The following is a 10,400-nucleotide window of genomic DNA, read 5'->3' as shown; positions in this document are numbered from 1 at the left end:
GGTTTTGTGAAATATTTGAACAATTGTAAGAAAAACGGCAAAAGAAGAAGAAGAAGTTAAAAAGGCGTAAAATTCGAAATTTGTTAATCGGCATCTTTTTTTCCATACATTCCCGACCCAAAATCAGTCTAAGGTCAAACTGTAGGTCTACACTAGCGATTTTCAATGCAAAATGCTGCGCCGATTCTCAAAATTTTTAAACAAATTTCCTTCGAAACTTATTTTTGCAGTAAATCTACAATATTTTGATTATTCCAAGTGAAGAAAACAAAAAGAAGACCCAAAGAACCCAAACTTTTTTATAAATTATCAGTTATTTGGCCTTATTGAAAATACGCCCTTTTCAGAACTTGATCTCCATTAAAAAGTATACTTTGGCTGAACCAACTACAGAAAACTCAGAAATGCTCGAAAATGTGATAAAAATATTTTTGTTCGCCTGCTTGTATGTATGGGAATCCCCCATAGTGCCCTGGTAGGATGAAGTAGTGTTAGTATGTGATATTCAGTTTGATGTGTGCGTATACATATTTGTTTTTATAGAATGAGAAAATATGCTGATCAGATACCCAAGAGATGGTTCCTGGGGTTATCGACCCAAAAAAACTTATTCTCTCTCTTCTTCATCTTCGCGGTACGCTCGTTAGGAATGGGGGGACCGTACATGAGTACTCTTTACAGGTAACCGTTCCACCAGCTACCGCCGTAATTTGTCCTCTCTACCCTGGCTAGTACTGTAGACTACCCGTTGGACTCAAGCTCCGGGATGGGATAGATTGACCACTAGCACATTCGACCATGCAGCGGCGCCATACCGTAGGGGAGACTGAGGAGCCTTGATCCCTGGAGAGACTTGTTCTCCCCATTTTTTTCGGAATCAAAAACAATTTTCTTCCAGGATATTTTTTACAAAACAACTCCTGGACAAATGACTATGTTTTGGCTACAAGTGATTTCGATTGTACATTGCATTATTTTAAAATGGCTGATGGATTGTTTTCAGTCCTTCAAAATTCTTTTAGGCGTTTCCGAAAAATCTCAATAACTCAAAGGATGAACCCATATTTTGTGAGTTTGTTGGGAGTGGGATTCGACCCCAGACCCTCGGCGTTACACCACACGCGTTTCACTCTGCAATAGGTTATGGAGCCCAAATTGAACCTGCAGATTTCAAGATTTTTTAACAGAAGAAAAGGAAGATGTTCACGAGTAGGAGTCCCGGTCAGCAAGAAAATGGAGTTGCCGCCGGCGGACGAGGCGTTACTGAAGCAGAAAGCGTTCCAGTCAGCAGGAATTCCGTGGCGCTGCCAGCCATTGAGAAGCTACGAGGACGGGAGAAGTGCACCACGTGGGAGTTTGCGTTGCGGATGATTCTGATCCGCGAGGGAAGCTGGTGTGCCGTGGACGGAAGTACTCCTAGTTAAGTGTGACGTCACCAAATAAATTATGTAAATTTTAACTAGCCTCAGAGTAGCCACTTTATTAAGGACACAGCCCTAGTTCTAGCGATTTTATTAGTTTTGACCCTTTTTGAATGGTTTCGAACTCATAAGGAGTTACCATCCCTCGCTGGTCTGATGATCTGGTCTAATTCCAGTTAGCTGTTGGCATATTATATAGAGCGTTTGTGAATGTTGTTGGTCGGTCTCAGATTTTCTATGGCGGTCATATAGACGACCATGTTGATCCCCAAATCCATGAGCTACAAGGTTACAAAAAGTTCAACGATCTCTGACAGGATGGCAAACACGAGAAGCTCTGCTACATCTGCGAGAAACCGGAAGCTTTTTGCGGCCAAGTGTCCGGTATTTCGATTCCGGTGCCACCTGTCACATGGCACGTGCGGATCAACCATTTGTTAGTGCAATTGCCATGAACCACGACATCGGAACGGCGAACAACAGCAACATGAAGGTGGTTGCTAAGGGTACGGTTGCGATGGATACCGTAAACCGGGGTCAAATTGATCAGCGGGGTGAAATTGATCACTCGGGTACTACATTGTAATTCCATACTAGGAACTCTTAAACGTCGTAATGATTTTAAACTTTTTACGTCATCTGATTCGTAGATGTCTAGAAATGAGTGTAGACTTTTAATTTTTTAGAAAAAAGTTAGTTTTGCCTTATTTTTTCAAGGAATTTGCAATGTATTTCTCATTTAGCTGAAATCATTGCTGCTAAACAATCAATTGCTAATAGGACTTCCCGTGCATTCTCTGTTTTAACATTTTTGTGGAGCCTTGGTTGGGATGTTATACAGCTAATCAGAACATGAAATTGTTATAAAAAGTTCATTTTATGAAGAAATAGTCATTTATTGTAATAGAAATCACTTTTTCAAATGAAATTGCCTACCTTTAGGCGTTTAAGGGGGAAATTTCGAAATTTAATTTTGCATTTAGAGTATTAAATTTACTAGTTGTAAGATTTTAAACGCGTTATTCGGTTTTAGAAGAGCAAAATTAAGCGGCGAAGGAAATTTTCCCTTCCAAACGATGCTTAATTGTATACTGATCAATTTCGCCCCAAAGCGGCATTTCCAATATTTTGACATTTGAAGTTATTTAACTTAAAGTTTAAGGTGAATATATAACAAAGCCAAACTTCGAATTTTCAAAAGCACAAATCTGAAGAACCGAGGGTTGATTTACGCTGAAAAGTTGATCGATTGGTCACCACCAGCGGGTCACCAATCGATCAACTTTTCAGCGCAACCCGTCTTTTGGTTCCTCAGATTTGTGCTCTTGAGAATTCGAGGTGTGGCTTCGTTATATATTCACCTTAAATTTGTTGAACAAAATTCTGTCACATGGTTCCATGGAGATCCACTGGGTACTGGTTTTACAGAAATTCTTTGGGCAATATTTGAACAGGCACTAATGTTATCCGCAAAAGTTGTTTTAAAGTGATCAATTTGACTCCGGATTACGGTACCAAACACGGACGAGTGGATGTATTCAATGTTCTGAAAGTTCCTGACATAGCCACTAACCTGCTATCGGTGAGTACCATTTGCAAGCGAGGGCATAAGGTGGTGTTCACGGCGAGAAATGCGAAATCTTGGATGAAAGCGAAGAACTTATCGTCGCCGATGTGGAAGAAGGTGGATTATACCGTGTCAACCAACCGGAGAATGTATTTCTCGCGAATGACATCGGTTTATGGCACAAGCGCATGGGCCATTTGAATGAAGCAAGCTTGAAGAGGCTCAAGCAAGTGGCCAACGGGACTTGCCGTTCCCGACCAGCGATTCAAGAACAACAGACTCGTTGGAGCTGGTGCACTCCGATTTGTGTGGCCCCGTGGAAATACCACCGTTCGGAGGAAGTCGATACTTCGTCACATTCGTGGATGATGCCAGCAAAATGGTCGTGGTTTCGAGCGCAAAAGCCAGGTACTCGAAGCGTTCCAGAGATTCACAGCTAATACGGGAAGGCAATCCGGACAACGGGATGGAATACGTCAACAAGAGCTTCCGTCAGGTTTTGGAACGAGAAGGCATCTGGCATCAAACTTCGTGTCCGTACACACCCGAGCAGAACGGTGTTGCAGAGCGCATGAACCGCACACTGGTGGAGAAAGCGCGGTGCATGCTCAATGATGCGAAGCTTGGTAAGGAGTTTTGGGCGGAAGCTATCTCGACGGTGGCCTACCTGGTCAATCGATATCCAACACGGTCGTTGGAATACAAGACGCCGGAAGAGGCGTGGACAGGAAAGAAGCCAAACCTGCGACATCTGAAGGTTTTCGGATCCAACGTGATGACACATGTTCCAAAAGTGAAGCGGAAGAAGTTTCACCCCAAGTCAAAGAAGGGTATTTTCGTTGGATGAGTTTCAAGTGAGTAGAGATGTTGTCGTTCTTGCGGAAGGTGCGACTAGTGCAAGTGTTGCGTGTGACCATGATGTCAAGCCGGTGGAGTTCATCGAGCTGCATTTCAGGCTAGTCCAGCTGGTGAAGGTGATACTGGTGAAACAGGGTGGCAAGATGAAGCCGCCGCTCTTCCTTCCGATGATGACGATATTCGCAGTAACGAAGACGAAAATTTTGAGGACGCTATCCACCTAGCTGAAGCTGCGCTCCTGACACAAATCAATAGACCAGCTGATCTGCAGCACGGGTTAATGATTTTAATAGGTATGGCACATTTTCTGGTGAAAACGTTTCCCCTCAGTTACTTCCCGACACAACCGTGTGCGAGCTTGACGACCCGGCGACCTACGAAGAGGTTTTGCGCCGACCGGACCGAGACCATTGGATTTGAGCGATGAACGAAGAGCTGCGGTCCCAGAGCGAGAACGAAACGTGGGCCCTTGGGCTCATTCACAAATATCATAACGCCAAAATTGGCCTATTTTGATACCCGCTCATCCCTCCGTAACACTGTTTGTATGGGAAGAAATTTTTTTGTTCGGGCTGTAACACCAAGAAGGACACCCACCCACCTCCTCCAGCGTTATGACATTTGTGAACAAGCCCTTACCGATCTGCCCGCGGGGCGGAAAGCGATCCGAAACAAATGGGTGTTCAAGTCGCAGCGTGGTCCTGACGGCGCCATCGAACGGTAAAAAGCACATCTCGGCGTTGAGGGATGCTGGCAACGGCCTGGACTGGATTACGATGAGGTGTAGGGTGTTTCCGCAGTCAAGTTCGCAGATTGTAAACAATCTTCGGTACCCATTACGTAATCAATGTTAAGTCCTTTACTGTCAGATCGCTGTGACACGCTAAACATAATTTACACAAAAAGCAATTTACACGGAAAAAATACACGGTAATGAATTTTATTGAGTACCGGACTGGACACAGAAAATTTAATGGTTTTCTTTGGTACATCGAAGTCTTGAAATTACCCAGGTAACCGTTAAGCCGTAAAAATGGCATTAAATCAGTTCTATAGTGTTATATAGAACCTGGCTAACAGAGCTAATTGGTTCTATATCCTCTAATAGAGCTGCTCAAAGCCACTTTTGGCGCAAAATTCCGTACCAAGTCTCTGGAGCGAAAGTTGTCAAAAATGAGACAAAGAAAAAATATATTTTGTTTATCTTGTTCTTTTCTCATTTCTTTTGCTTCCACTGAAGTCGTTTTTTTTTTGCTGCTTGACTCAGATTACAGCTCTTGTCCTCCGGGTTCCTGATCGAAAGTCCAAGTCCATGTGCGTTTCCCATCTGCTCTACTATTGCACCATGGAATCAGTATGATCAAACTAGTATTTAAACCATGCTAATCATAATAGTTTGGGTATCTCGACGGTTCTAAATTATATTGGAGGGTGATGATTTAGTCACAGACAAACAGACGTCTCACTCTATTCACTTCTCATCGTTACCCTTTTTAACGGTTAGTTCAAATATTTTGTAGTTCGCAAATCGCTCGGTCACGGCGCTCGCATCGTTTTTGCTGTTTGACGTTTGCTCACTACTGCCACCTATTGAGTGATTTGCGTAACACAGCCTGGTTAGCATTGGGCGGTTATGTTTTCGTGACGATGATTTTTATCGCAATTAGTTCCAAGTGATACGTCTGTTTGTCTGTGATTTAATGGTCAATTTGGTGGTGAAAAACGCTGAAAGAGAAAAGATGCAGGAGAAGAAACATGTATACTAATGGTCGGAAAACGTTGCAGCTCCTCTTCCGCAACGTTTTCCGATCGGAGCCGGAGTTTGTAGAACTAATAGACTAGAAGAATCGTGTCTGGAATCACCACATTTGCTTGAAAGATCCCACTATATTTTAGCATTCCGAGCAGCATTCGTCGAATGACAACAAAAATGATCCTGTTCCCCCAATTTTGATCCGTTATGTTAAAAATGTACTAGCCATGACCGACTTGCGTTTGTTTTGGTCGAAATCGATTTTGACTGTTGGACGATGGAATCTACATGCTGCAGCCGCACGGAGTAGATCAGCGAAACGGCAAGGTCTGCCGATTGAAGAAAGCGCTTTACGATTTGAAGCAGTCGAGCCGTGTATGGAATGCCAAATTGGACGATAATTTGGACTCATCCACAGTCCACAGTCGATCCTTGTTTGTACTGGATGATGAATGGTGATACGATGATGTTCGTCACGATTCACGTTGACGATTTCCTTATCTTCACTTACGATCGGAATCTGAAACGAAAACATAAAGCGTATTTGAGCAAGAATTTTAAGGTGAAAGAACACGGCGAGGCTAAATACTGTTTGGGCGTCCGGATCACGCGAAGAAGAACGGAAGGAAAACTCTGGCTCGATCAGCAAACGTACGTAGAAGAAATCGTTCAACGTTTCGGCATGGAAGATGCAAACCCGCTTGCGACACCAGCTACCCGAGCGTTAGGCTGAGCAAAACGATGGGACCGAAGAATCAAGAGGAAGCCGACGAGATAGAGAAGATACCATTCAAGGAAGCGGTTGGATGCCTAGCTTTCGCAGCTCAATTGACCCGTCCGGACATTGCCTATGCGGTGAATGCAGTGAGCAAATTCAATGCGAATCCGGAACGACAGCATTGGGAAGCGTCCAAGAGAATCATCCGTTATCTCAAAGGGACCTTGACGGATTGTTGGATTTAGCGATGCCGATTGGGGAGGAGATCCCGACAATCGAAAGTCAACAACGGATTACGTGTTCACGCTACTAGGTGGAGCCATACCATGGAACGTGAAGAAGCAGCAAGCCGTCACCCTGTCATCCTGTGCGCAGTCGTGACCCAACCAGCGAGTCCGGACTGTAATGGTTTCTACAACCCTCGTATACGAAGCACGTAATCATTCACTACCACTTTGTGCATGATAGCCTACAACAAGGAGTAGTGGGTGTGCGGTGGCCCAGCTGCTCGAGAGCCAGAATCGCGCGCGTTTCGCATTCAGTGCTTCGATTTTTTCTGCTTTCGGATATGTACATAGTGTTATCAGTGTGCGGTGTTCTTCAGTGTGCGGTGGCTCAGCAGCTCGAGAGCCAGAATCGCGCGCGTTTCGCTTTCGGTGAGTTGATTTTTTTCTGCCTTCGGATTCATAGTGTGACAGCGGGATGAGAGATCTGGTTATCTTCAGTGGCTCAGCAGCTCGAGTGCCAGTGGCACACACAGAAAACCAGTTGAATAGGATTATCCAGGGATAGGGTGCGACTCAAAACTCTTTGCGTGCCGCACACGCTGCTACGAGACAGCACAACAAACCAGAAAGAGACGAGTACGTGCAATCGGTTGTGTGTTGCTCGCTTACTTTGTCGCGCGCTGGAGCACTCCTGTCTCTCACGCTCTGTCGTATGCACTCTCTCGGTGTTTGTCTCCGTGCTTTGCACTTGGCTTGATACTACGCATGATTGGGAAAATTTCGAATCAAATGATCCATCACTTGTCAACCCTTGACAAGCTTAACATTTTGCCGAAAACACAAACACTTCAATTAATTTATTAAGTGATTTTTTCTGTTTGGAGACAAGCACAGTCCCAAGCACCGTGCATTACTCCCTGCGCCGTAGAGCTAGTGCGGCGATTTGTCTCTCGCTCAATTACGAAAGCTCTCACACATACAACTCTGTCTCTCGGCAAAGCGGGAGACAAGTACTTGAGATTGTGTAAAGCACACGCTTTTTTCGCACCGCACGGTGCCGCCAATCCCTGGGATTATCCGGTGAGTTCGTTCTCTTTTATTTTCTTTTATGTGCATTCTGTTTTCATTATTGTATAACTTTAATATTTTAGCGCAGGTGTTAACTTGCATCTAGTTAGTTTAATGAGTGTATGTTTACTTTTGAAACAGTTTTCATAGAATTAGTTCATCACTTGTAGATTTTTTTGTTGTTTTTGATGAGTTAACATATAGCATTCACCCGACGCGGGTGATCGATTGTTTTCTTTCCGTGTGAAGTGATCAAGAGTTAGTCAGTTTTTTTATGAAGTGAACTCATATGAAGTGAACAATAGTGCGTCAGCTTGCATGTTCGGTCGTATCATTTGCGGTTAAATATTTGGCGACTAACTTACGCGGTTCGGTTCGAAATATTAAGTGGCCACCTGACGTGGATGATCGATTGTTTGCTTTCCGAGTGAAGTGAATAATAGCGTGTTAGATTGCATATTTTGTCGCGTCGTTTGCAGTAAATATTAGGCGACCACCTGATGCGGGTGGTCGATTGTTTGCTTTCCACGTAAAGCAAACAATAGCGCGGCAACCAGCATGGCACGAAGTTCATATTACTTATCAAAGTGAATCCAGACCCAACGATACCTTTCCTACTAACAAACATTCCTTCCTGCAGCCTTTGGTGGAGTCGCAGCGGTAAACGCGGTCCTTCACTTAACAAAGGTTGTTACTTACATTCCTTCCCTCTTCCAACCTGACTGCAAGGACGTGGCCGGCGCTGTTATTGTACCGTTAAAGAGAGTTTCTGAAGCGTGCACAGTGAGAATGATGACCACTCCCAGTCAATTATTCAGTTGATTCATTGTGCAACTGTCATTGGCTCGGGTCAATCACGGAATAGCAACCATAGATGTGTGCAGTCAGTCTAAGCTAAGCTAAGCTAATCTAAAGCCCAGTTTCGTGTTCGAAAGGAATCGCTCAAGAAACTTCTTGAGCGATTCCTGGCAGAAACTTTCTACAGAGACTGCCATTTGAACTGTCATTTCTTCGCAACTGCGTACTGCGATCGAAGAAAAAGCGGTTACTTGAGCGATTCAGGCAAGGAATTTTCCATGCATCCCCGATCAACCATTTCTATAAACATCTTTACTTTTCTTTATAATGACCTTTCCCGGTCAACCATATCACAAACTTCGTTAAAGTTCTTTACCAAAATATAAAGATTATTGTCGACTATTCTTTGTTGGTTATCTCGTTAAATATATTCAAACAACTTCATCGATCGATAACCAAACTTGAAAAATGCCCTTTATCGGTTATTAGATAAAAACCTTTACTGAAACGTGACATTATTTCTTTAAATTTCATGTTGTCGCTCAAACTTTAGTTTCCTACATGAATATTTATCGGAAAATATTAAATTTTCGATATCAACGTAAATTTGCAAATTGATATCGATGCACAAATATTAGTCACGATACTCCTTTACCGTTTTATTTGATATCGTTGGCTGAAGCTGAGTAAAGGTGTTTTGATAACTCATATGACAGGAGCAATGTTTTGGTTTTGCTCGAATTAGAAAAAAATGAAAACCAAGCGAATCGAGACGGTTTCTCTTGGATTTCTCCGACCGCAAACATGATTCCACGCATGATGCCTGGGTCCGGATTGGACCGCATCTCGCCGGATTGCTGCCCAGGACAACAACATAAGCATAAATTCATGTAATTGGTAGGTATTTTGGACATTTCGTTGGCAGTATCAAGCCACCAACCCCCCCGCCCACCCCCCCCCCCCCCCTGTTGCGTGATTTTCGTCTCAATCCTGCGCCGGAAACCTTGTGAGATGTTGTGGACCGCGGTTCATGTGAAGCGTCCGCATTGTCCCACCCTATCATAATTCTCCCACACGGAGCGCTTCAGTTCTACCAAAGAGAGACCATAACAATCAACACACAGCACAGGTAGCAACCACCACCGCAGGGCAGCAATGCAGCACGCAGAATTTGTAAACATTTTTTGCTAGGCGCATAGAGCTCAACGATAAAAGAGAATGCTACTGGTCAATGTATAGACTCGTGGAGCTCTACACGCCGCAAAGTCAGGGTCAAACAGAAAGCACATGTGGATCTACGGATGACCGTTACTTTATGACAAACTTTAGAGCTTGAGCCCCGCGCACATGTAAATCTACGGTTGCCCGTTACATTGAATAAACAGACCACGCGCACATGGTGATCTACGGACCACCGTTAGTAAATTGTTTAATAACAAAGCCAACAACCTGTAGCCACTTGCCGGTATGCTAAGATATACACGTGATATTGTTGTAAACTTTAGAAATTAAGCTAGTTATATATACGTTAAGATCTTTTGAATAAACTAAGCAGTCTGAAAGTGGACATCAATGCGTGAAGCATATAATTTTGATGACAACTCCACTTCTAACATAGAATCAGTGCTTCAATTGGTGACAGCGGTAACTTACCGCTCATAGAAGTAAAGGAAACGCTTTTTCTGACTTAGTAATTCAGGATAGCTTAGTTAGTTTAGAAAAGTGATAAGTGCTTCAATAATCAATAATCAAGTGCATCAACGAACTAAAGGGAATAACGGAATAATAAGTAAAACGACTAGAACGCAACAACTTGGTGAAAAGTGCCGCAATAAGGATACCGCAACATCACCAGAAGAAAATGAGGACATCAACAGTAATCTGGTAAGTGCTCAACTCTTCTATATTAGTGCTCAACTCTTCTATATTCTATAAGATCTGACGGGCATTCTTTTCCCGTCAAAATAATTCAATCAGAATAAATAAATGT

The sequence above is a fragment of the Aedes albopictus genome, unplaced genomic scaffold (assembly GCF_035046485.1).
Source record: "Aedes albopictus strain Foshan unplaced genomic scaffold, AalbF5 HiC_scaffold_693, whole genome shotgun sequence".
NCBI lineage: Eukaryota > Metazoa > Arthropoda > Insecta > Diptera > Culicidae > Aedes > Aedes albopictus.
Note: the sequence above shows the minus strand (reverse complement) of the source record.